This window comes from Danio rerio, chromosome 20 (genome assembly GCF_052040795.2).
Source record: "Danio rerio strain M-AB ecotype USA chromosome 20, GRCz13ab, whole genome shotgun sequence".
Lineage (NCBI taxonomy): Eukaryota > Metazoa > Chordata > Actinopteri > Cypriniformes > Danionidae > Danio > Danio rerio.
In genome coordinates this window covers 34,740,894-34,767,934 of record NC_141040.1, presented here as the reverse complement: position 1 = coordinate 34,767,934, position 27,041 = coordinate 34,740,894, and the positions used below count along the sequence as shown (strand labels likewise).

General features: G+C 35.7%; 1 protein-coding gene across 3 annotated transcripts in view; it reads right to left on the bottom strand.

Annotated features, from left to right (window-relative positions):
* Positions 1–27,041, bottom strand: part of nhsl1b (NHS-like 1b) — a 165,736-nt gene that overhangs the window by 97,523 nt on the left and 41,172 nt on the right. The window lies entirely within an intron of this gene.

The following is a 27,041-nucleotide window of genomic DNA, read 5'->3' as shown; positions in this document are numbered from 1 at the left end:
ATTATAATTAACCAACATGCTCACTCCCACAAAATATTATGGAGTTATGTTTCTGTTTTTTTCTTTTTGTCCATTCTTACAGCCAATCAGCAGCAGGTTTCAGCTTTGGAGTTAAAATGTCAATACTAGTATTCTTTTGCTCGTTCCTGGAACACAGTAAACATCTGACATGCTTACGGCTGTTGACACGGCAGGTCAAAGAGGAAACCTGAGCTCAGTTCTGAAATAAGACATGTCATGAATCTGTGCACATGATCATTAAGACAAAAATAGGAAAAGCAGGCATAGTTTACTCCACTGGTTCAACACCTTCACACGCTCTGAACCCTCACTTTAAACACAAGCAAATGTTTAGCATTCACAATTTGACTTTTTTATTTGTGATATATATATATATATATATATATATATATATATATATATATATATATATATATATATATATATATATATATATGGATAAGTTAACTCTAAAAATCTGGGTAGAATATGAACACTACAAAAGATTATTTTCTCATTTTATGCCTTGTTTATAGCACAAATATCTAAAAATTAGTAAATCAGGAAGCATTTTCAAGACAGACAAAAAAATTGTCTTGTTTTGGTCAGAAATAATATGGCAAAAATAAGAAAAATAATCTGCCAATGAGTAAGCTAAATGTGGTGGGGAGAGCACAGTCGAACACCCAAGAAAGGGGGGGAGAGCGGGTTGAGACACCAGCGGGCTGATCATTGGTCCAATCAGAAACAATTAATAACACCTGATTAAGGGGACAGAAAGGACCAGACGGGAGAAAAAGAGTCTGCAGTCATGCGTGTCTGACGTGGGCCTCAATGTTACTTATCTTGAGCCAAAAAAAACTTGTTTCATATCTTATATCGCTGATCCTGTCTTTTTCTTGCCACAACAACAACACACTTTATCACACTAAATAATCTGGTTTTCACATTGAAATAATATTATTTCGCTTAAACCATTGGCAGTATATTTAGCTTGTTTTACAAAAAAACAGTACTTATTTTTGACCTATTATTTCTGAAAACAAGACAACATTTTTTGCATGTCTAGAAAATGCTTCTCGATTTTAAAATCTTTAGGTATTTGGACCAGAAACAAAACAAAAACTCCAAGTAAGAAAAGCATTTTTTTGCAGTGAACAAACCCACCTGCAGAGATAGATTTTGGATAGCCCCATAGTTTGTTTTTTTGCATATTTTACTCAAATTTAGGTTTACACAATAAAACAAAGGGAAATGAAAATAAAACAGTAATGAAAGGTAATAATAATAATAATAATAATAATAATAATAATAATAATAATAATTTGATTGCCTTCCGAGCCAAGTTAATGTAATCTAAACAACTCTCACATTTACATTCATTAAATTACCAGACATTTTAATTGTTTTCCAAGCAAGAGGCTTCCAAATTGGCAGAATACAGAACAACGAATTAAATTAAGCTTTTAAATGTAGGCGCTTTCTAAAAGGCCAAGGGAAAGATTTTATTGTGCTCTGTCCCCACAGTTTTATGAGCAGGGTTTATTTGTCCTTGCGAGTATATACTATAAATTGCGTGTCTGTACGACTATATAAAATGCATGAGTGTGTGTGTGTGTTTGTGTGTGTGTGTTTGTGGGTGCATTAGCTTGAGAACATTGCAAAATATTTGTTTAATTGATTGTGGTTTGCCTGCTAAATTGCATAATTTGGGTTTATGCTGGAAAGAAAGATGCAACACTGAAAGCAGCACTGAAAAGGAAGAAGCCGTTAAAGATAAGCGGAGCTATCAGTGCTCTCATCACGTCTATTCACAGAGAGATCATGAGCTGACCCATAACTAACAGAACCCTCCGGCTGACCTCTGAACTTTGGCTGGAATGAACCTGAGAGGTTGGCCATCACCTACAGAACAAGGTCCCGCAAATACTTGTTGACCCACAGTGACCTCCTTAACACATTCCGGTCTCTCTGGTATGCTGCACAGGAATGAACAGAGCAGCTCAGATCTATCATCCTCAACAGAAACATGCGTCTCTGCATGCAGCCAAATGCAAACGTTCAAATAGGACAGCTTTGGACAATACGATCAATGTTCTTTACTACTGATCAATAAACCCCCGCTTTGTCAATATACAAGTAAATGAGAAGCTTAGTGCCAAACAACATATTCATACCACTGCCAGTCAATTCTGCATACAGTAAATATATTTAGACATTACACATTAAATTAGACATTACATAGAATCAATCCTAGCTAGTACTAAATTCCTATTTGAACTGATCAACTGATTCAACAAGATGCTGGAAATATTCACATTTTTGTGAATACAAAGTTGCTGCAGATTTAAGATGTGAATCTCACAACCAAGCAATTTTGTGCTTAAAAGGCGCATAATTAAGACATCCAAACATAAAAACCTTTTCTAAAAACAATGCTAAATTTGGGTTGTCAATGAAAATCTAACAGACGTCTAACAATAGACCAAAAATAGACAAGTCATCAAATAAGCAGATTAGACAGACTTCACATGTATAGTCATTCATTCATTCATTTTCTTGTCAGCTTAGTCCCTTTATTAATCCGGGGTCGCCACAGCGGAATGAACCGCCAACTTATCCAGCAAGTTTTTACGCAGCGGATGCCCTTCCAGCCACAACCCATCTCTGGGAAACATCCACACAAACACTCATACACTACAAACAATTTAGCCTACCCAATTCACCTGTACCGCATGTCTTTGGAGTGTGGGGGAAACCGGAGCACCCGGAGGAAACCCACGCGAAGGCAGGGAGAACATGCAAACTCCACACAGAAACGCCAACTGAGCCGATGTTCGAACCAGCGATCCAGCGACCTTCTTGCTGTGAGGCGACAACACTACCTCCTGCGCCACTGCCTCGCCCTATAGTCATTCACTTGTGTCTATTTGACGACAAGTCTATTTAACCAATACTGATTTATAAAAAGTTGCAAAGAAACCTTCTGATAAGTAAACGTGCACCAGAAAAAATGGTCATTTATTTTTTAGTGATTATAGCTCATATGTTTATTTAAAAGTGGCTAAAATAATATTAAGTTAAGTTAAATATGTTTACACAGAGCTTACCTACAGCTGCGCACATTCTATCATCAAGCTTTTTCATAGATCACAACATTTGTGTGGGAAGTGACATATGCAAGTTTTCACCCCCGTTTTATGCATAAGCTACATTTATACATGAGACCCCAGGTGACTCAATGTTTTTCGAGACATTTTGAAGCAGATGACTTTTTCAAAACTTCTATTGTCCAGTTTTGGTAGACTCATGCAAGTTGTAGCCTCACTGTCTTGTGTGAAACTGACAGAAGTGGCACCTGTGTGTTCTCTGTTCTGCTGCAGTAGATCATCTGCTGCAAGGTTAGCATGTTTAGCATTCATAGATGCTCTTCTGCAGACCTTAAAATAAATAATAATAAATACATATTTGAAAAATAAATATTGCAAAGCATTTTCATTATTAGTTTTTGGCCAAATGCATCGATAATTTTCAATTTTGCCATCCCTAAAAATATGGAAATATTTTACCAACCCCAAATTTTGGAATGGTAGTGTATGTGCCACACAAGTGTGGTCTGTTTGTTTTCAGTACAAGTCATTCCCTACATTATAATTGTCGGTATATAACCACCCTAAAGGTCTCTTCTCAGGCTAAAACATGCCATTTAAAAAAGAGTTTATAGAGTCACACAAAAACACAGGCTTGCACGCAGGTACAGCACAGGATGTGTGTTTCTAAGAGTGTGTGTTTCCAAGCATGTCGTGAAACCAAAAGCCATAAAACGCCCGAAAAAGTTTAGTTTTATTGTTTGTGAGTCACTCTGTCCTATGATTCTCGACAGTGCGCAAACCAGTGGTGTATTTATATGAATGGTATTGTCATTAAAGATTTAATTCACCCAAAAACAAAAATTCTGTCATCATTTATTCGCTCTCATGTCGTTCCAAATCACAACACAAAAATATGTTTTAATAATGGTAAATGTGTTGACTTTTTTTCTCAAATTTTCCACAAAAGAAACAGATTTGGAAAAACAAAAAGATTAATAAAAATGACAAAAAAATCTCTTTGTGTGAATTATTCCTTTAGTCAGTTTACAGAATCACTCTCCTCAGCATGTACACCCTTTCAGTGAGTTTATAATTGGAGGATTGATCAACACAGGACTGAAAGTAGCTTTTCTCCTGAGAGAGTCAAATAAGCACAGCACCCACAGGAGAGAGGAAGGTTCCTGGTAACAGAGCTCAGTGTCTGCTGAGGACAAGCCCTGTATCTGCACCACTTTATGAACACTTGCACCTGAAAAGCAAGAAGTCCTAATACGCAACAATTGAAATTATTTAATACAGTAATTTGATAAAAACTTTACAATAAAGCTAGATTCAGTAACATTAGTTAAAGCACTATGTTGAGTTAACATGAACGAACAATGAACAATAAATATTTCTTAACAGTATTTTTAATCTTTGTTAACATCTGAAACAGCTTTTTCCCTAAGTTCTTCATAATAAGACATTTTGTGCCCTGATTGCACTTTTTTATTAAAGTATTAAGTAGAATTAGTATTACTGTTGTTTAGCAGCATTTAACAATGCTCTTAATTTTTATGCCAACATACAGGTGAAGCATAATTAGAAGCAGAATTATTGGGCCCCTGTTTATTTTTTACCCCAATTTCAAAACGGAGAAGATTTGTTTAACACATTTCTAAGCATAATAGTTTTAATAACTCATCTATGATAACTGATTTACTGATAACTGACTAAATATTTTTCAAGACATTTCTATACAGCTTTAAGTGACATTTAAAGTCTTAACTAGGGTAATTAGGTTAACTAGGCAGGTTAGGGTAATTAGGCAAGTCATTGTATAATGATGGTTTGTTTCGTAGACATAGATCGAAAAAACCTATAGCTTAAAGGGGCTAATAATTTTAACCTTAAATTAGCTTTTAAAAAATTTAAAGATGCTTTTATTCTGGCTGAAATAAAACAAATAAGACTTTCTGTAGAAAAAAAATATTATCAGACATACTGTTTACTTGCTCTGTTAAATAAATTTTAGCTTCGACCCTAATAAAACACACCTGAACAAGCTAATAAAGGTCCAACTGGGTATACTTGAAACATCCAGGCAGGTGTGTTAAGGCAAGTTGGAGCTAAATTGGTGACCTCTGCATTAACTAATGGACCATTGTTTTAAAGTGTTGCCCTTTAAACTAAATGAAAACATTTCTTGTTAGTTAACAGAAATAAACTTCTTGTTCATGAACGCCTTCTTAATGTGACCTTATTGTAAGATCTTGCCAATATTTAAATCATAACCATAAAGTAAGGAGCCTGCATCTTTAGACTTTGACCACAAGGGGGCGATAAAATGTTTCAAATAACCCCATCAGTATTTTGGACACAGGGCGAAAAGGACAGATCTTTCCTCTAAATTGCAGACTAAATTAAGCATAAAAAGACTCTGCCAGCTGCCACATGAGAGGAATTACACATTACCACATGCCACAACAAGTACTGCTTTCCATATTCACCAATAAAAGCATCTAACATAAGTCAGACCGATATCTGTCAAATTAGGACATATAAATTGGTCAATTAAAAGCAAAAATGGCAATACACTGTTATAATAATATATAAAAAAAAAAAATATATATATATATATATATATATATATATATATATATATATATAAAGAGCCAAACAATAACAGTGTCAATAAGTGGACTCTTCCAAAAAAACATTACAAACATCTCAAGCATTCTACAATTAAAACTAAGGCAGGTGTTGACCCTTCACCCCTAAATGGCGACCCCTGACTCCAACCTGCACTCAGAACTTGTATTGTGAGGTGGAGGACGTTAGCGTTTCAGTGAATAGAAACAAAAGGCATCTAAAACCAGTCAGATGGCCTGATAGAGTCAGCTCTAAAACACGAGAAGCCTTTATCAGGGAGATTAAAGTCTCTCGTGACAAATGCACGCAGACCAACACAATGCAGACCTTGTGTACACACACACACACACACACACACACTCACGCTGGCTCAATGAGACTACCTATGAGTGACGTGTTGGTTAAAGCACAGAAAGACAGTGAATATTACACAAAATCAAGATATGAATGGTATGGTGCTTCTCAAATGGAAAGATTTACCAACAGGCTATTTAAAATATGTTACTTTTCTTTTCTCCAATATAATATTAACATTTTTGTTGTTGAAATATTGGTACTTTGTGAATCATAAAATGTAAAACAATGTTTACTGGAACTCTGAAAGTCAATATAAAATCTAAAAAAAATAAATGAAAAAAAAAAGCTAAAAAATCTAGGCTACATAGGCAAAACAAAATGAATACATGTGGCTCCTGATAAGTCTGTGCAAGAAACCCAATATTATTACAGCATTCTCATCTTTAATCATAGCTGTGGTAAACAGTAAGTGTGGAGGATGACATTTCTGATCTGTAATGATGTACGCACGTGTGCAATGTACAGTCAGATTCATGGGTTTTAATTATTATCATTATTTTCTGTTTGACTCTCAAAATAATGGTGCAGTTAAATTGAATTTTATGAATCACCAAAGAATACTTTTAGCTAAAATTGTATTTGGATGCCATTTAAAAGTCTTGGAAAGTCACCCTTTGTATGAAATGAAGGCAAGTAAGTTTGTAGCAAATGCTTTTTTTTATGAGCAAACTATTCCTTTTATACACTGTAAAAACAATCCTGGTTGCCTTAATTTTTAAAGCTAAATCAAATCAACCATATGAGTTCATTGAACTTATATTATGTTTAAAACAGCTTGTGTAATTTATAAAATTAAGTTGGAACATAGTTAACTTAGTTTAATAAGTTACAATGACCTAAAAACATATGCATGTCAGGACTAATTGTTCACATAAATTTTACAGTGTATGTCAAGAGAAATAGTACAATAGAAAAGTGTAAGACACTAATCGTTGCAAGTGTACTCTGAATCTATTAATCCATGAATTTTGCGAAAAGTATAAATTTCTCAAAGAAACTCTTTAGTCTTTAAAGTCTAGTCTTTAAAAAGGAGGTTTTGTTCAATTTTAATTACTGAATGCTCACAAATGTGGAGCTCAAAACTTATATCCTGAATTAAGATATATGGTACTGATTTAAAGTTTGTTTGTATTGTGTGTTTTTAAGATAGATATTACAATATTTATAGTGAAAACTTGCAAGTAGAAGACTCATTTAGCCCTGACAACCTAATGTATAATGTATTTTTTTCATGACTTTCTAACAGTTACAGATGGGAAATATGCTTGTATGCAAATATAGTTATAAACTGCAGAAACACATCTCAAACACTTTAAAGTACTCCATTTATCAGCAGCGCATGTGATTTGATGGGGCAAACTGCCTTAAACTATTATATATCTTAATTATATCATACCAGTTATTTTAAAGCCATTGATGTAAAACATGACATGGAAAATTCTATTATGCAATTTCCCCCCCTGCACCAGCTCCCTCTATGTCCTTCTCTATTTTTCAGATGTGTTCATAACAGACTATAGTATAAATATTATATTTAAATGTTTATAAACATATATATTGACAGTATCATATAAATGCAGTATTGGCCTGACATTGTATATAACATTTTAAGTATTTTCTCCTCTCTTTTTAATTAAAAACACTGCATGTGCACATTTACACGCCTGTGTGTTTGTTTCTGATGGAGTGATGTGACGTAGGGCTGATGTCTAGATTCCATCTGTTCTTCAGGCCATCCTGTCAGCAACCCTTTCCCCTTCCTGTAAGTGTGTGTGTCATATCAAAAACACTGTGATTTGCTTTTGTTTGTCACTGCTCAGATGAACTGCTAAAGAGAGAGAAAAGAATGACAGGAAGGAAAGGAAAAAGAGAAGTGTTGTCGGTCCTATAGCGCAATTCATCTCCTTGTTCCTCCTACTATCTTGCCATCCTGGAAAAAGAGGAAGCTGTAGGCTACTGGAGAGTATGTGATTCTCAACAAATTCGCAGCATGTTATGCCTATAAAGGTCAAAGACAACCTTAAATAGCGTTCAAGATATCAGCTTCAAAGCTCTTGGAAAAGTTCAGTTCCCAGCACTTACATATCATTATATTTCAACATCAATCTTACACGGTATAGCTGGAGATATTACTCATTAGCACAAGTCAAATGCTCCTCCCTAAGCCACGATATTAGTCACACTGACAGCTGTGTGTGTGTGTAGGTGTGTTTTAAATGTACAAGTGTGGTAACTATTGCTGCCATGTATACACGCTTTGTGCTGAGTCTTTAAAAGCATGCAGTTAAACAAGTTTTTTAAATGACAAAACCACCAGGTTCTTTAATTCATGCTGAACAGCAGACGTACAGCTTGATCAAAACATTCACTGTAAAAAGAAAGAGTGGTAAAAATAGATAAAAAAAAAATGGTAATGTGGAAATATCTAAAATAACTAGTTTATGATTTATGCAAGACATGAAAATTATTTAAAATGACAAAAGTCAACTTGACTTTATTAGAGTAAATATATTACGTAACATGGCTGGAACGTGTTTCACATTTACATTTAGTCATTTAGCAGATGCTTCTGTCAAAAAAGGTGACTTACAATTGAGGAGGCATTCAGCAATTCAACAAGAAGAGGCAATACACACAAGAAGGGCAAATTACAATGGTCCATTGACATAACGCGGTTCACATTTCGCAGTCTCGCTGATTTTTGACATGCTTTTTTACAGCGCATTGTGTTCTGCATCCTGATTTGTGCATTGTGTTCTGCGTTCTGATTGGCTGTAGAACATTATCAATTAATCTCCATGCTGTGTCACCTGTTTAGAACAGAATGTGTTCAGCTTGCCAAATTTACATAAATCTTTGACCGCTAGCAGTGTGACTCTGAAGTGCTGTACTGTATGTCCACAATGTCGACGAAACATTCTACATCGTCAAAGGCACCCACGGTAGCACCCAAAAGGCAGAGGAAGATGCTAACCGTCGCAAAAAAAGTTGGAAGTCTGGACATGCTAAAAGAAGGTAGAAGTTACACGAGTGTTTTAATAAGAGAGAAACGTGTGAAAATGTTAATGCTTGTCTGAGAAAAGAGTAACAGTGTAGAGAGGGGTTTTACAGCCTTAAAACATTTATAATTCTATAAAATAAGTCTGGCGAGCTTTTTAGACTGTAACTTCCACGATTAATAAAAGACAGCTGTATACAAAGGAACTGTTTGTGCTCAGAGAATTAGTAAGGAGAGGAATGTGTGTGTGTTGGGAGAGAGTTTTACTACAGGTGGTTTGTCAAGCCCACTCACCTGTGTGGTACTTTGGTACATACTTTATCACATTATTGAAAGAAACACTTTAAATTTGAATTTTTATCAAATAAAGTTTGGGATACAGTTTGCCATAACACTATCTAATCCTACAAGCAATTAAAACAAGCATTTAACCAGCCCAAACATTTCTAGCTTTTCTAATCTATTTAATAAACCACTGTGTGTTACTTTCCTCACTGGCTCAATTGCAAAAAACTCAGTTCTTCTGTAAGTCATTTTGGATAAAAGATGTTATATATTTAGATTTGTCTTCAGTATATTAGGAGTTATCATACAGCTTCGCTCATGTTAACAAGCACACTGTGTAAATAGCACTCAGGCATTGTTGTACGGGAATGTGGACAGAAATGCAAATGAACATGTTCATAACTATCATGTGTGAATGTGTGCGTGTGTGCTGGGTGTTTGCGTAGCTGGAATCACCCCAGGCATTTTCTACCCTAAAGAGTGCAGGATCATCAGTGAGCTCACACGACTGGAATGAAAAGCAGGTCTGAATTTCATGGCTGGGAATGGATGGCACTATTATTGTAATATATATATAATTAAAAACAAAAAGAGGTCAAAATTATTAGAAACTTAATTTGGCAAGATTATACAGTAAAATTATTGGGTAAAAAATGTCTAAAACATTCTAAACATTAATTTGTATTTCCCTCACTCTAAAAGTTCTTGAAGTTTAACATTATTGAGTGTAGAAAATAACTGTTAAGCCTAAAAGAAATGAATTCAAGCAAACTGAAGTGCATTATATAATATTCACATGCCTTTTATTTGGCACTGATCCAAATATATGCATGCTTCGAGAATGTTTTGATTGCTTGATATTAACTGCATTTTATAATCACTTTCAAATTATTCTGCAAATATTTGGCAAGTAAAAATGATAAAATATACTTGTATTCACTCATACACAATATATTTTTATGTTTTATACTATCATTATAATTTTTCTATGAAATCGGAAAACTGTTTTCTCTAGTGAATAATTAAGCTGTTCAGTTCCTGTATAAAGAATACTGTGTTGTGTAAGTAGGCAAAATGTTTTTCATGAGTGAGGACTTTTCCAACTTCTTTCATTCGACCACAAAATCTCTCATTTGTCTTAATGTTTGTGCGACTGCTAAACAGAGAGTGAAAGCCGGGCTTATCTTATGCTGTTGGATTAGCATACTAAGAGACCTGGCGCCCCTGGGGAGCCTCTCAGAAAACAGCCACAATCAGGAGGAGAATTAAACTGGCGGAGACTCCACACGTCCCATTGATCTGTTGACAGCCAATCTGGCAACCGGCCACAAACCTCAACGGTTCTCCGGAGAGAAAAGTCACTCGTGTGTAGCCCGAAAAGTCCATGATGACTTGTGGGAAGTGCAAGATCTGCTCTAATGACTACTGCTTAAAGGTTCTTCAGTGGAAAAAGATCTTTTTTAAAATGTTCAGAAGTTTAGTTTGAGCAGTGGGTGAAAAAATTATTTGTCAAGCATGTCAAGCGTTTGTCAACAATGTGTGGCCTAAAAACAAACAAAGTCAACAAAGTCAGCTTAAATCATTCATTTATTCATTCGTTTTCCTTCAGCTTAGCCCCTTATTTATCAGGGGTCGCCACAGAGGAATGACCCGACCCGAACTATTCAAGCACATGTTTTACACAGTGGATGCCATTCCAGCCACAACCCAGTCTCCCATTCCGACACACTACAGACAATATAGTTAATCCAATTCACCTAAAGCGCATGACTTTGGACTGTGGGGGAAACCAGACCACCCGGAAAAAACTCTCGTGAACATGGGGAGAACATGCAAACTGCAAAGCTGGGACTTGGACCAGCGACATTCTTGCTGTGAGGTGACAGTGTTAACCACTGAGCCCCTGTGTCGCCCAGGTTAGTTCAGTAATATTAACCCTCCTGTCGTGTTCACCTCCCACCCCTTGTCTTCAGTGTTTTAACTTGTATTAAATTAGCATAAAAAATTCTTTAGCTGTAAACAATGTCTCAAAGTAGTGTTTACCATGAATTTATAGAATTTGCCGTTAAATAACTGCAGTGAAAATACAAGTAGTTAGTGAGTTAGTTGGGGTGGTGTACAGTATATGGTGATGTTTTCTGTCTGATGGATGAATATAGTCTAGATACCCATTCATTTCCTATGGCGGACACTTTTGACCAGTAACAGCACAGGTGTAACAAGGTTGACTAAAACACTCAAACATCAACAAAAGAGGTGATCATCACTTTTATATGTTCAAATACATAGATTGGAAGTTATCATAAGGCCTCGAGGCGATCAGATGTGAAACACAATATATGGTGTTTTAAGTTGTAAATCTGTCAGATTTGACTCGAACACAACTGGAAGGTTAAACGAAATACTGTACACAGTTCAAAACTATTTAATGCTTGAGGATGGGAAGTTATTTATGTTTGTAAAAGAAGTCTGATACGCATATCAAAATGCTAATTAATTAAAATTAAAAAATATATTACTAAATATAAAAAAAAAGATATTACTAAAGTCTTCGGTGTCTTTAGTATTTTTGTGGATACATTTAAAATAACAGGGAATTCAAAAGATTTAAAACAGATTTTCAATTAATTTTCCATAAATTTCATTTTTGAGAGATTTTAAAATACGAAGTATTTTTCTTTTTTTTGGTGACATCATAAATGTCTTTAATTTAGCAAGGATGCAATAAATTGACCAAAAGTGGGATTAAAGTATTAATGTATTACTTTGAATGGTCATGCACCATGCATGCAACAGGAAGTGTACAAGTTTAATGTAGCCGAGTAGCTGTTTTACTCTCATTGCTGGTGACAACAATAATGGCAATGAATAGTCAGTGTGTGCACGACAAAGCTTTCAACTAAAAACACATGTTCAGACAGTTCATGTTCACAATAATGCCATTGCAAGCCATGTTAACTGTTAGCCAATCACACCAGTGGGAGTTTACTCCTAAGTCTACAATCAGCTACAGTAATTCAAATGATGTGTTCCCATGACAGGGTGACAATAGGACAGAAAATAGCCTATTACTTATAAATTATGATGATTTTTAATGAAAAAACGAACAAATATTGTAAGTGAAAAAAGGGCAGCTGATGAACCCTTTAAGAAATATGAAAATATTATTACTTTAAAGAATATTCTTTACTTTAAAGAATATATTTAATTAAAATAAATAATGTTAATGTATGAAACTTTCTGTATATAAACACACACACACACACACACACACACACACACACATATATATATATATATATATATATATATATATATATATATATATATATATATATATATATATATATATATATATATATATATATATATATATATATATATATATATATATATATAAATCTGAAGACCAATTCTATAAGAATTGGTTGAAATGATTATGGCATACAGGTAAATTGATAGTGTACAAGTAACTATATAATGCTTTGCAATGAGTAAGCAATGTTTCTTGTTTTCCTATGTACAATATACTAAGCATTTTGGACTCAAATGTGCTGTACTGTACCACATACAATCGTTTTTATTTTTTAGTTGCTTCTTTATACTTCTTTGCCACACTTATTTCTGAAGAAGAAGAGACCAGCAGCATTGTAAGTCTTATGAAGAATGTGACATTATAACTATCATAAAACAATATAATTGTGTGACAATGATATAAAAGTATGACATATCTGGTTACATGTTTGTTCTTTATATTATTTGACTTAATTATGCATTTTTTTGTATTTTAAAATTGTAAAAAAAAATAAAATAAAATCAAAACCAAAAAATAAAAAGACTTAATAACTTGAAATGAAATGAAAAAATAACGAGTAGAAAGAAAAATCCTGGTGACCTAAAAGGCCCATTTCTTGAGCGTGAGACTGAGGTGATTAATCTAACTGAAGGAGAGAGGGAAAGAAAAGCAGAGCGTGTGAGTAAGAGCCGCTGAAGTGTGAGGGTACGCAGCCTCCAGCTAATCTACAGCCGCCTCTTTTCTGTTTAAATAAACCAAGATGAAGAACAGGAGATCCTCACCACTTTCTCTCCCACCTTCCTTTGTCAGTGAACCATACGCTTGCGCTCTCCACAGACCCATTACTGTCTGATTTAGGAGGAGCTGAGAGAAAGCGAGGTCAAGAGAAAGGCAGAGAGAAAGTCAGCCTGTGTTATGCTGATCAGGCAGACGCATGGTGGAGAGCCGTCTGTTAACGGGACAATAGGGCGGCCGACACAGCGCTGGCGCTTTGCCCTCTGCAGCAGGACACACACACACACTACTTACACACACAGACACATCCAGCTGTCAGACACAAGCGACGCGCGCCAATGAAGACAGAGGACAAACGTGAGTGACAGGAGGCCACTGTGATTCCATTGAGTGATCTGAACTCAAGCTGCATGTGAGAAAGATCTGAGTCTGACAGACTGTGACCTGAAATAAAGAGATACATTAATGGCCTCATGACAGACCAAATTATGCTTTTTGATGCTAGAAAAAACGAAAAAAAGACTCATAAAGGTGGCCATGCATGTCTGTTTGCGTCAAAGCACGTACTGGGTAAACATTGTTAGTTCTGCATGATCTGGGGCCTCATGTATCAACGCTGCGTACGCACAAAAACTTTGCGTACGCCAGGTTTCACGCTCAGAATCGCTCACGTTTGGATTTACTAACAATGAACTGAACGTGGGAATTTGCGCAGCTTCACGGCAAGTTTCTGGCAGGCGTACGCACATTTTTTGTGCGTGTCTGTTTTATTTCCATTGGCGACTCCTAGAGGCAGTTGTGTTAAATTCTTCTCTACAAAGTGTCTGATCCTTGCAATGGCGTCTGTATGAGACGGGTTCATATAGTAGGTATGTAAGATTTCCATACCATACAGTTGACCAGCTAAACATTAAAGCACAATTTGCAGCGGTCGCCTGTTTTCCCAATGTAATCTGAGCAATCTACTGCACGCACATTGCTATAAAGACACTATCTGAAGATGAATTTGCATGCGTGAATCAGAAACATTTCCATTCAATAAATGTGCAAATAAAATATGATGCACAAACTTATTGATGATTCCTACTAGTCTTTCTCGTGATAAATAGTGGTCAAAATCTGATATGTAGCGGGGAAAAAAAAGAAGAATAAATTCATCAGACGCTGGATTCGAGCCGAGTTCATGCTCGAACGTGTCAGTACAAGATCATATGCTTCTTATGAGGTGCGCCACTGAGACTGCGAAGGGTATTGCAACATTTTACAGATATAAACCACACTATTTCTTTTTTAAATGCACTCAGTGCGATGTTCAGACCCAACTGTGTTAACCGTATCAGCTAAACTCTCCCACTCTATTTTTTTTCTTTTGTTGTTAATTCCGCCGAACAAACTTGCAAATAACACCGCTTTTCTCCGGTCTACCTCTGAAAGCACCTCCATTTCACATTCTGTTCAAAGTTTCTCTTTTTGCTTGCTTTTGCCATTGCTTTTTCGTTGGGTTTTTACATTAGCATAGTCATTAGCATATTCATACGGGGGAGGAGGCAGGGAGGGGTTTTGTGCTCGTGCATGTTGCGCTCAGTTTCACGTTCATTCGGATGTACAAAAGAATATGCGTGAGACTCGGCGTACGCAGTGTTTCATACATCTGGGGCCTCATGTATCAACGCTGCGTACGCACAAAAACTTTGCGTACGCCAGGTTTCACGCTCAGAATCGCTCACGTTTGGATTTACTAACAATGAACTGAACGTGGGAATGTGCGCAACTTCACGGCAGCTTTCTGGCAGGCGTACGCACATTTTTTGTGCGTGTCTGTTTTATTTCCATTGGCGACTCCTAGAGGCAGTTGTGTTAAATTGCTCTCTACAAAGTGTCTGAGCCTTGCAATGGCAGCTGTATGAGACGGGTTCAGCAGGTATATAAGGTTTCCCTACCATACAGTTGACCAGCTAAACATTAAAGCACAATTTGCAGCGGTCACCTGTTTTCCCAATGTAATCTGAGCGATCTACCGCACGCACATTGCTATAAAGACACTATCTGAAGATGAATTTGCATGCGTGAATCAGTAACATTTCCATTCAATATTATTATATCTGTAAAATGTTGCAGCACCCTGAACAGTCTCAGTGGCGCGCTCGTAAGACTCATGTGAACATGTTTTGACACGTTCGAGCATGAACTCGGCTCGAATCCAGCGTCTGATGAACTCTTTCTTCTTTTTTCCCCCCGCTACATATCAGATTTTGCCTACTATTTATCACGAGAAAGACAAGTAGGAATCATTAATAAGTTTGTGCATCATATTTTATTTGCACATTTATTGAATGGAAATGTTTCTGATTCACGCATGCAAATTCATCTTCAGATAGTGTCTTTATAGCAATGTGCGTGCAGTAGATCGCTCAGATTACATTGGGAAAACAGGCGACCGCTGCAAATTGTGCTTTAATGTTTAGCTGGTCAACTGTATGGTATGGAAATCTTACATACCTATCTGAAGATGCATTTGCATGCGTGAATCAGAAACATTTCCATTCAATAAATGTGCAAATAAAATATGATGCTTATTGATATGAACTTATTAATGATTCCTACTTGTCTTTCTCGTGATAAATAGTTGACAAAATCTGATATGTAGCGGGGGAAAAAAGAAGAAAGAGTTCATCAGACGCTGGATTCGAGCCGAGTTCATGCTCGAATGTATCAAATCTTGATCACATGGGTCTTACGAGTACCGCCACTGAGACTGTTACCCAGCCTACAACATTTTACAGATATAAACCACAATATTTCTTTTTTCAATGCACTCAGTGCGATGTTCAGACCCAACTGTGTTAACCGCATCAGCTAAACTCTCCCGCTCTATTTATTTCTTTTATTGTTAATTCCGGAGAACAAACTTGCAAATAACACCGCTTTTCTCCGGTCTACCTCTGAAAGCCGCACCTCCAATTCACATTCTGTTCAAAGTTTCTCTTTTTGCTTGCTTTTTCGTTGGGTTTTGCCTTTAGCATAGTCATTAGCATATTCATACGGGGGAGGAGGCAGGGAGGGGTTTTGTGCTCGTGCATGTTGCGCTCAGTTTCACGTTCATTCAGATGTACAAAAGAATATGCGTGAGATTCGGCGTACGCAGTGTTTCATACATCTGAAATTTTTTCTGCGTACGCACATTTACAGCTTTGTGCGTACGCAATGTTTTAGTAAGATTTCCACGCAAGTCTTCGTACATGAGGCCCCTGAATTTTTTTCTGCGTACGCACATTTACAGCTTTGTGCGTACGCAATGTTTTAGTAAGATTTCCACGCAAGTCTTCGTACATGAGGCCCCTGGTCTGTCTGTTCTTCTCATTTTTAATAGTAAAAGAAGCGTAAATTAATTTTTTCTGTTCTATTTTTAATCTCCTTCCTTCGCTGCAGTCTTGAACAAATACATCACCTTTGTTTTGAATTCTGGGGGAAAAAATGTAGCAGTTTTCATACTGTCCATTGTATAATCAACATCTCTTTGTGATTTTGATAGTAATTTAGTAATGTACACCTTTTGGAAAGCTGCTTTGAAATGATAAATGTGAAAAGCACTTCTAATGCTGAGTTTAGACTGCATGATTTTTAAAGTAGTCGTGTCACGGATGTTTTCACACTGCATGAATATATGGGGTAGCGTTCCGTTGGTGCTGTGTTTACACTGTAGGATGGATCGGAGACAGGGGGTTTTATACTGCATGAATTTATAATAGGAAGAATCACCGACAACTTTGTCCAAACTACGTCTCACAACCAATCACACGCGAGAAGTGACATTGAAACAATGCGAAATCACGCAATATATCTTTTGCTATTAACTACATAATGGAAAAATTAGGCTTTAGTGGGGTAGAAAATGTATTTTGCTCACCTGGCTTTTGAAGAGAATTAACAATTTTTCGTTAACTTTTTTTCTTTTTTGACCCAGTTGTGGTATTTCTCAGATGACACATCAAACATTTAAACTTAAAATGACCGCTTTTCTTCTCCCCCAACCTCCAACTGATCTGCAGATACCCACACTAGTGGGTGCTGCTCTCTCATTGGCTGTAGGTAATCGTCGATGTATTTTCTTGGAACTAGCAGTGTTATTTTAACTAAACGCATGCTTGCTTACACATAAATTGGGTTAAACCAACCCAGCTCTGAGTATGATTCTTTTTGTCCCAGCACTGGATTGCCAAAATAACCCAAAATTGCTTGTTTTTAAGCTAGCATTTTTTAAAGTGTAGAATATGAAATGGTGTCGAGCATTTTGACCTTGTTCATCAAACACTTCAGTACATTAAATCAAATACAGATCTGCAGGTTTATTTTGTATTCATTTGCATCATATTTGCCAGTCTTTTGAGTATTGGAATGTTTACAATAACTCTTCTGATTTCTTTATATTGTAGCTTCAAACTTTAATAAACATTAAATAATAAAATGTAACAGACAAAATGAATTTTTAAAAACAATGAACAAACATGCTAAATTCAGCAGGGATGCTTTACATATGTACATTCTTTAGTACATATTGATACATTTTTAGTATATCTCACATAAATTTAAAAGCTACATATTTTTCCTAACATTGTCATTTTGTGCATTTAACAGTTTTAATATTTTGTCTTTTTGCCATACTACAAAACTTTTATTTAGTTTCCGATTTCAGTAAATGAGTTTTTCTGAAAAATATTATTTTAAAAAATGAGTTAAAACAATAGTGTATTTTGTGTAATGTGCCATATCTAACTGAAATTAGTGAAAGTCTCATGATCACAGTTCTTGGAAACTGATTTATCTCACAAGAAAACAGCTGTATATCTGCGTCATGAGAAGATTATATTCTTCCCCACGCAACATGCAGAAATACAACCAGAAGATTCTGACTTACTGATCTGCTGAACTCAAAACAAGCAGAGACGATCATCAAATGCAAAGCGGGACAATAAGAATAAAAAACAGAAAGTACAGAGCACACAGAAATTTGACCAAACCGAAAAAAATGAGAGAAACTTAGAAAAGAAAAGGAGAAGAATCAAAAATTACTGTAATTGACAATCATTTCCACAAAACCAACAAAACATTCCTAGCACTTTACAATTTACTTTACAATTATTCAGCCTATTTGTGTTTTCTTAACTTTTTAGATTTTGTCAATTATAGGTTAAAAAAATGTTTATAGGACAAAATTTTTATAGGTGGGCCTCTTTTCTCTTCCAGACCCAGGACAACATTCCAGCCAGTCCCTCCCTAACAGTTTTTCCATGATAAATCCCATGTAAACATTCAAACACAGATGGCTTCAGGAGAACACATCGTTATCTGTCTACAGGTGTGACAGAGACAGACCACTGAGAAAGCTGTGCGCTTCAGAAACTCTTTCTTAAAAGGATTTCACATGCAAATTTGTTTGATTTTCTTCAAATATTTCTGACAACAGAGCAGAAAAACTTAGAATCAAAAGCACACAATATAAATCTTTCTTTTTACTTAATTTAATTAAATAAAAAAGTTTTCTTTGTTTTATTTCGGCTACAGTAAAAGAAGTTTATATTTTTTATAACCATTTTAAGGTCAATATTATTACGGCCGATTCACAGGGGCCTTCAGCGTCAACAATTGACAGAGGGCATGTCTGAAGTTGGGGCTGATGTGATCATCATAGCAGCGTCAGCCATTGAAATTAGTTTCCAATCGGCTGCTGTCTGAGCAGGTGTATTTATATACAGCGATCTGATTGGCTGACACGTTTATTGCTGCTTGAAAAGTTGAGAAATTCCTAACTTCTGTAGCAAGCTATGCCACTGAAGCGGCGCCAACAGATCCACAACGCAGTTCGGCAACGCCTAAGAAATGTTTTTTTCAGATTGTCTACAGAACAAACCATCATTTTACAATTATTAGCCTAATTACACTAACTTGCCTAATTAACCTAATTAATTGCCTAAGTTTTTAAATATCACTTTAAGCTAAATACTAGCATCTTGAAAAATATCTAGTAATATATATATATATATATATATATATATATATATATATATATATATATATATATATATATATATATATATATATATATATATATATATATTATCATGGCAAAGAAAATAACCAGCTATTAGAAACAAGTTGTTAAAACTGTTATGTATGGAAATGTGTTAAAGAAATCTTTATTCCGTAAAAGATTAAATAAATAAAATTGGGGAAGAATATATAGGGGGCTAATAATTCAGGAAGGCTAATAATTCTAATATATAAATAAAAAACACACTTTTTGGTTTCAGTATATTATTGTTTTAAATTATTCTGTCATATATTCTGGCCGGCAACTAGCCGCAACTCTCTGCAACTTTCATACTGTCGCCCACTGAAGCTAAGCATGTGATCAGAGACCACATGGGAAAGCTAAGTTGCTGCCAGAAGTGGTGTTGGTGAAACCAGCAGGGGTTGCTCAACCTGCGGTCTGAGTGGGTCCTAATGCCCCAGTATATTGATGGGGACTCTATATTGTTCAGTGAGTGCTGCCTTTTGAATGAGACGTTTAACCGAGATCCTGACTCTCTGTGGTCATTAAAAATCCCAGGATGTCCTTCGAAAAAAAAATAGGGGTTTAACCCCGGCATCCTTGCCAAATTTGCTCACTGGCCTCTGTTGATCATGGCCTCCTAACCCTCCCCATATCATAATTGGCTTCATCTTCTCACTACCAATCAGCTGGTGTGTGGTGTGCCGTCGATTCATCCAGGTGGATACTGCACACTGGTGGTGAAAGAGGAGATTAAAAATGTGTATAGCAATTTGAGCATCCAGAAAAGCGCTATAATAATGTAAAAAAAATTATTATTATTATTATTATTATTATTATATTAATGCATATGATAGATATGTTGAGCGTAAAATGTTTTTTTGAAAACATTTGAAAAAAATTCAAACTCAAAACTTCTGAAGAGCAGAGTACAGGACAAAATCAAAACAACTTGCAAGAAAAAAAGCAGGATTCCTTTTCCCATCCCATTATTTCCATCGGAGAGAAAAGCAAATAAATAGTTTTAAAAAAGGGAATGAGAAGAAAGAAGAGCGAGAGTGAAACTGGACATGAATACTCTTCTCTCTCCTCCGGCAAGAACAAGAAGCAATAATGTGAACACTAAAATATGAGAGTTAATAACCCACGGGACGAAACACACGGGGAATGAAACAAGCCAGAAGGTGTTCACACACAAGGGGCACAAGCTTCACTTTCTCATTATGACCTCATACCTGGATCCTTTTACACCAAACCTCACACTTTCTCTCAGGCGAGCTGCTCTAATAATTAGACTGGCTGATTAAACCTCAATATTGAATGACTGTAATAACAGCTCAAGATCCTTTAAAGCAGTGGTCCCAAGCCCTGGGCCGCGGACCGGCGTGAATCAATCAGTACCGGGCCACACAAGAATGGATTTGTGGGGACGGCGCGTGTACAGAGGCCTATTGGACATTTTTCAAACATTAGCGGGGATTTTGTGTGAGACTGAGCCTGCGCCCTCACTCACCAAGCTGGTGCATGATCACCAGTCTTCACTGTTAAAGGAGTTTGAGTGCTACTTCCCAACCTCAAAGGACCCACAAACGGCCAAGGATATGTGACCCCTTTGTCAACAAACCAGCTGAATCCAGCATGTCCGTGCAAGAAGAAGACCAACTGCTGGAGATCGCAAATGACGGCGGCCTTAAAACAGTGTTCGAGACAACTACTCTGCTGGTGTTCTGGATTAAAGTCATGGCAGAATACCCAGAGATCGCTAACACAGCTCTGAAAACCCTGTTGCCATTTCCAACATCCTATCTGAGTGAAGCAGGGTTTTCTGCAGTGACAGCCACCAAAACAAGGCAAATGAGTCGACAGGACATAAGCAACACACTTCGGGTGTCAATAGCCCCTTTCAAACAGTGATACCGGTAAATATATGGAAAATGTCTGGAATTACTTTACCGGTAAATTCAAAAAAGCGCTGTTCACACAGGTGAGGATGTTATGGAATTTTTCTGGAAAAGACCATTCACACATCCATTCCAAAATACCGGTAATTCTGACATCATTAACCAGAAATGAGCTCTAAACGGCTGCGCTTGTATTTGTAAACATTTGACTACAACACAAACTCTGTGGATGGATCAGTATTGTGAACAACTTCGATTAAAACATATAGAGAAACACTTTCGAAACCCTTTCGTTCACATGAACATGACGTGTGTGTGCTGGCGCTCACGGGCTGTTTCACGGGCACAGCAAAGCTTGAAGGTAAACAAAAAACAGCTTATCATAAGCATCTTATCGATAATATTTACACGGTTGGCATTAAGATGAACATATAAACGTTATCTGCCTAATTTCTAGCAGCTAAATGTGTCCGGAAAAATATTTAAAGGCTTTTGTTCTCATAAACCGCGTGGACGTGTCGTGAATGCGTCTGACTGTTCTAATTGGCTAAAGCAGACGTCTCACGTCAGCACGTTCTAGACGTGCACACGCAATCTTCCTTCTGCCATTAGCCTCAGATGGGACCATCGCGTTGCAAAGAAACAAGCTCAGAGCTCCCATTGATTAAGCGTTATGGACAGTTTTTAATGTTATAATATGTTATATTGTTGGAGCAATGTGTTAATAAAGTTATTACTTCCTAATGTCATAATAGCATTGTAAAGTTGGGGCAATGTACTAATAAAGTTCCATATGAGTACACAGTGGATTCATGTTTATTATTATTATTATTATTTCAACCTCCCGGTCCGCAGTAAAATTGTGAAGCGTTGACCGGCCCGCAGTTAGAAAAAGGTTGGGGACCAATGCTTTAAAGGCATTCATCTCACACAAACAAACATCAACACAGCAAGTTCCATCCCAAACACACTGTTTTCCCCCATGATGGGCCTTTCCCTGAGGACATTTTGCCATTCCAAAGCCAGTTTGAGTTCATCCTGGTGCTCTGCCCTGCCTGAAGGTTTAGCAGCAGGGTGTAAATCATCCGAGCAGCTACACGGACAACAGGCCTCATCGTGCACACCGTGACCTGTGAGCTCCAGGAATAAGGGCTTATTTCCGGTTTTACACTCACAGAGAGCTGTGGAACAGGGGTCGTGTCATGTGATATATGTTAGCAGGGATTAACTTTCATTACATCATTCGCATCAGTCGCAATCTCTCTTCAGTGCTTGCTCTGCCACAAAAAAAGACTATTAACCATTAAAACTATTACAACTTGTTAAATTGTGAAGTTTAAAAAAGACAGCAAAGCCTTGGATGCTAATTTGAACACTCAAAAAATAACTTATGCTGCTTGTTTAAACTTACCTCAAATTAGAAACAACACAATTCTTAAGTTTTTGGGGGGGACAACTTAATTGTTTTATGTTCAATTCACTTAAATTTGTAAAAATTATTCAGTTAACTTAACCGAATTGTGATGGGACAACATTAAGGAATTGTGTGTAACCCAGCATTTTTTACAGTCTATCAAATAATGCTTTTCAAATATTGATCTAATTCTACAATGTGTAGGTAAGCTGTTTTCAGTTGCTCCTTGTTCTACAAAAAAAGTTATCAATACACAAAAAATAAATAAATAGATCAATAAATATATACATACAATTAAAAAATACAAGTTTGCAACATCGAGCAGCATAACAAGCTGTTTTTATGGCTAAAAATCAATAGAAGTGAAGGAAACCGAATGTCTCAAACCAATAGTTTTTCAATGACTGAACCTGTATCGCTCTTACCTGAAGAATAAGGTCAATAAGTTGACTTCCAGATTTGAGATCAATGATTTTTACAATGATCTTTTGAAACTGTCATTAGTGTTTTAGTTCATTAAATTATGGGGGAAAAATAAAATAAATGGATTAATAAATATACTGATGGTAAATAATAAGATTATGCAACATTCTAAGATGTGCATAAAATATGAATGCAGTCTATTGAGGAAGATTATTTTATTTAATCAGAAAAAGATATATACAAATGATAGAAACACAATCATTGAATAAATCCCGACTGGACTAACCAGGCAGTGAACTAATCAAAGTGCCAATCTCAAGTGTTTTTAATCATTCTAAAAAACTGAAAAATCCTGAGCAAAGTCTCATCAAACTGACAAAGGAAATTATGTAGGAATATTTGCTACTGTGAAATCCTCAGTTGCATAAACAAAGGTTTCAAAGTTTCCAGAATGAGTGATTTATTTGCAAATGATTTAATATTTATGATAATTTCATAAATATATATATTATTTGTAAAAACACAATTTGAAACTATGAATAGGGCTGCATGGTGGTGCAGTGGGTAGCATGTTCGCCACACAGCAAGAAGGTCGCTGGTTTGAGCCTCGCCTGGATCAGTTGGCGTTTCTGTGAGGAGTTTTTATGTTCTCCCCGTGTACGCGTAGGTTTCCTCCTGGTGCTCCGCTTTCCCCCACAGTCCAAAGACATGCGTTTTAGGGGAATTGGGTAAGCTAAATTGTCCGTAGCGTATTAGTGTGAATGAGTGTGTGTGGATGTTTCCCAGTGATGGGTTGCAGCTGGAAGCAGCTGCGTATAACATATGCTGGATAAGTTGGCAGTTCATTCCACTGTTGTGACCCCTGATTAATAATGGGACTAAGCCGAAAAGAAAATGAATGAATGAATGAATGAATGAACACTACTAATAGAAACATGGCTATTAAAAGAAGAATGCAATGAGTCAAAGCATATTCTCTGCCCATGTGATTAGACATAATGAGTGAGTTCAGTTTTAGTAAATATTTTTCTGCAAATTTATTTAATGGATCCTTAAGAAGATAAGTTATTGTACTATGTTCAGATGTCTAAATGTAAAAAAAATATTAACTTTAAGACTTACCTACAACAGGAGAAATGCATAACAGATCAGGAACAGCAGCAATGAGGGAAAGAAAAGAGACAAAAGAGACTCATTAGCAAAGTAAAACAAATAAAGAACAAAAGCTGATACATCAATTAACTCTACACAAATAATGATGCGTCTTATTTGTGTTATATTGTGCTAAGTAGTGAGTGCTCTTTTGAAACCATTTTAAACAATTAAGGTTGTTGTTATGTCATAAAAGGCCACATGTCTAGATTATGACTTAATAATCATTTAAAATGTATTGTTTATACCTCGTAGCACTATACAACTCCTATGCCTACTTGTGATTAGACTATTTCAGATAAAATGTTTTGAACTCAACCTCAGGTCAACCGAGATATAGGTGAATTGTTTTATTCAGTAGACTATAAAAAAAAGACTTTGACTAGAACTGTTGTCGTCAATAAGTAAGTCAATAGCCAAAATTGGCCACATATAGAGCAAAATAATCAGTTTGTGGAAGACACCTTGGTAAATGACCTGGGTTGAGATTTGGCCTGGATAGAACACTGTCTTAATTTAATTTTATATAGGTTGCAGCACACAGGATAAGTACAACAGTTATGTGCCTTTTTGATAAACAATAGGTCACGTCTTATGATCAGTAGTCACAGTCATTACTTCTGTTTTTCTTTTTACTAAAACGTCATTGATTTGTATTTTATGAATCACCAGTTTCAGCTAAACAAGCTAATTTCTACTGCAGAAAAAAGTGAAGTGCAACTTTATGGTCTAAGGATTAACGAATTAACAGCGACCTTACATTTCTGGGTACCTATCCCTTTTATATTTTTGTAAACTTTATTTAATCAAGAGAATAGCATTCGTTGTATACAAATGTCCAATTTCTGCTTTTTTACTTTTGAACACTTTTATATCCCCCACATACACAGCCAGTCTCATTGTAAAACATATTACAGATGACAGAGTGAAAAAGAAAAAAATATACACATACACATACATACATACATACATACATACATACATACATACATACATACACATACACACACACACACACACACACACACACACACACATATATATATATATATATATATATATATATATATATATATATATATATATATATATATATATATATATATATGTAATTAAAAGTAAGTAAATAAATCACTAATAATACAAAACGGGGCACAGTAAATTAAAAAAGTAAACAAGTAAATCAAATCAGTAATTAAATAAATAAATAAGAAAAGAAAATAAACAGTTACATTAACAATAATGTGCTACCTACTTCTTGGTTATTGTGATTTTAGTTGTTCTGAGGTTGGTCCAATGAGTCTAGTTTAGGGCATGACAATACCGGAGTAAAAATGCAAAAGTGAGAGCTAATTCTGACCATAAAATAATTTCTTAAATAATCACTGCAATAGGTGTTAAATCATCAAAATTATTTAGTAGTGGCCTCCAATGAGTACAAAACTTATGAGATGAGCCTCTGAAAGAGAACTTAATCTTTTCCAATTTCAGAAGATTTAACATGTCGTGCAACCAGACTTTGATTCAGGGTGGTTGGAGTGATTTTCACATTAAGTGAATTCTCTTACAAACAACAAGGGAGGAAAAGACGATGATATTATTTTAAATGTTTGTGACATGAAAATCATCTGAGGGCTTCCCAAAAACAGCAATATGAGGGTTTGGGTTTAGATTAATGCCCAATATGTCTGAGACTGCCTTGAATTCAGACAATTTGGGGCATGACCAAGTTTGCCTGGGGTCTGTGAACACCTATTACATTTGTAATCTAATTTGTCAGGATAGAGCTTTGAGAGTTTTTTCTTTGCTATAGTGTAGGACCTCTAGCGCAACTAGATGACGAATTCACAGCACTTAAGGCCACCTCTCAGAAATCTTTAGAGATTCTATTGAAGTTCTGATTCCCAGTCCATCTTATTCTTATTTAGGATAGATTCATTCATTGGAGAGAGTAAATTATATATATATATATATATATATATATATATATATATATATATATATATATATATATATATATATATATATATATATATATATATATATATATATATATATATATATATATATATACATACACATATATATATATACATACACACACACACATATTGATGATCAAGTCTATACTGCTAGGTGTTGGGATATGTGGGAATGCAATTGTGTGTATTCTTGGGAAGTCTGTTGGAAGTATCAAAAAAAGTCTGACCTGTGTAAACTAAATGTAGAAATCAGCTGGTTCATGTCAGATTTTCTAATCGTTATTTTTTTTCTGCCACAAAATCATAATAATAGCTGAATTGGGTTTGATATAATGGATTTCCTCAGCAAATAATCTGAATATTCTATATTTTGTATGATGTGTGTCAGGCTTATGAATTACACTAGTCTTTTTTTTACATTTTCCCCAGTGGCATGATCAAAATAAGTTAATAAATAATTAAAATAACACTTCTAAATAAATGAATAGTTTAGTCATTTAGTTGCAGCCAATTATATTACATTTAGAATTCACCTTGTGGCACGTCTGCACCAATTAAAAGCAAATTAGATTCAAGCAAATCTAACACTTTTTCGAGACACAGTTGGACATTCAGACCTGATAATGAACACTGCCAAAAATCTGTGCCATTGGAGGAGGGGTATCTATGCTGTGTGTGTCTATGTGTCTGTGTTCAATCATGAGTTAATAAAACCCCAAGATGGTAT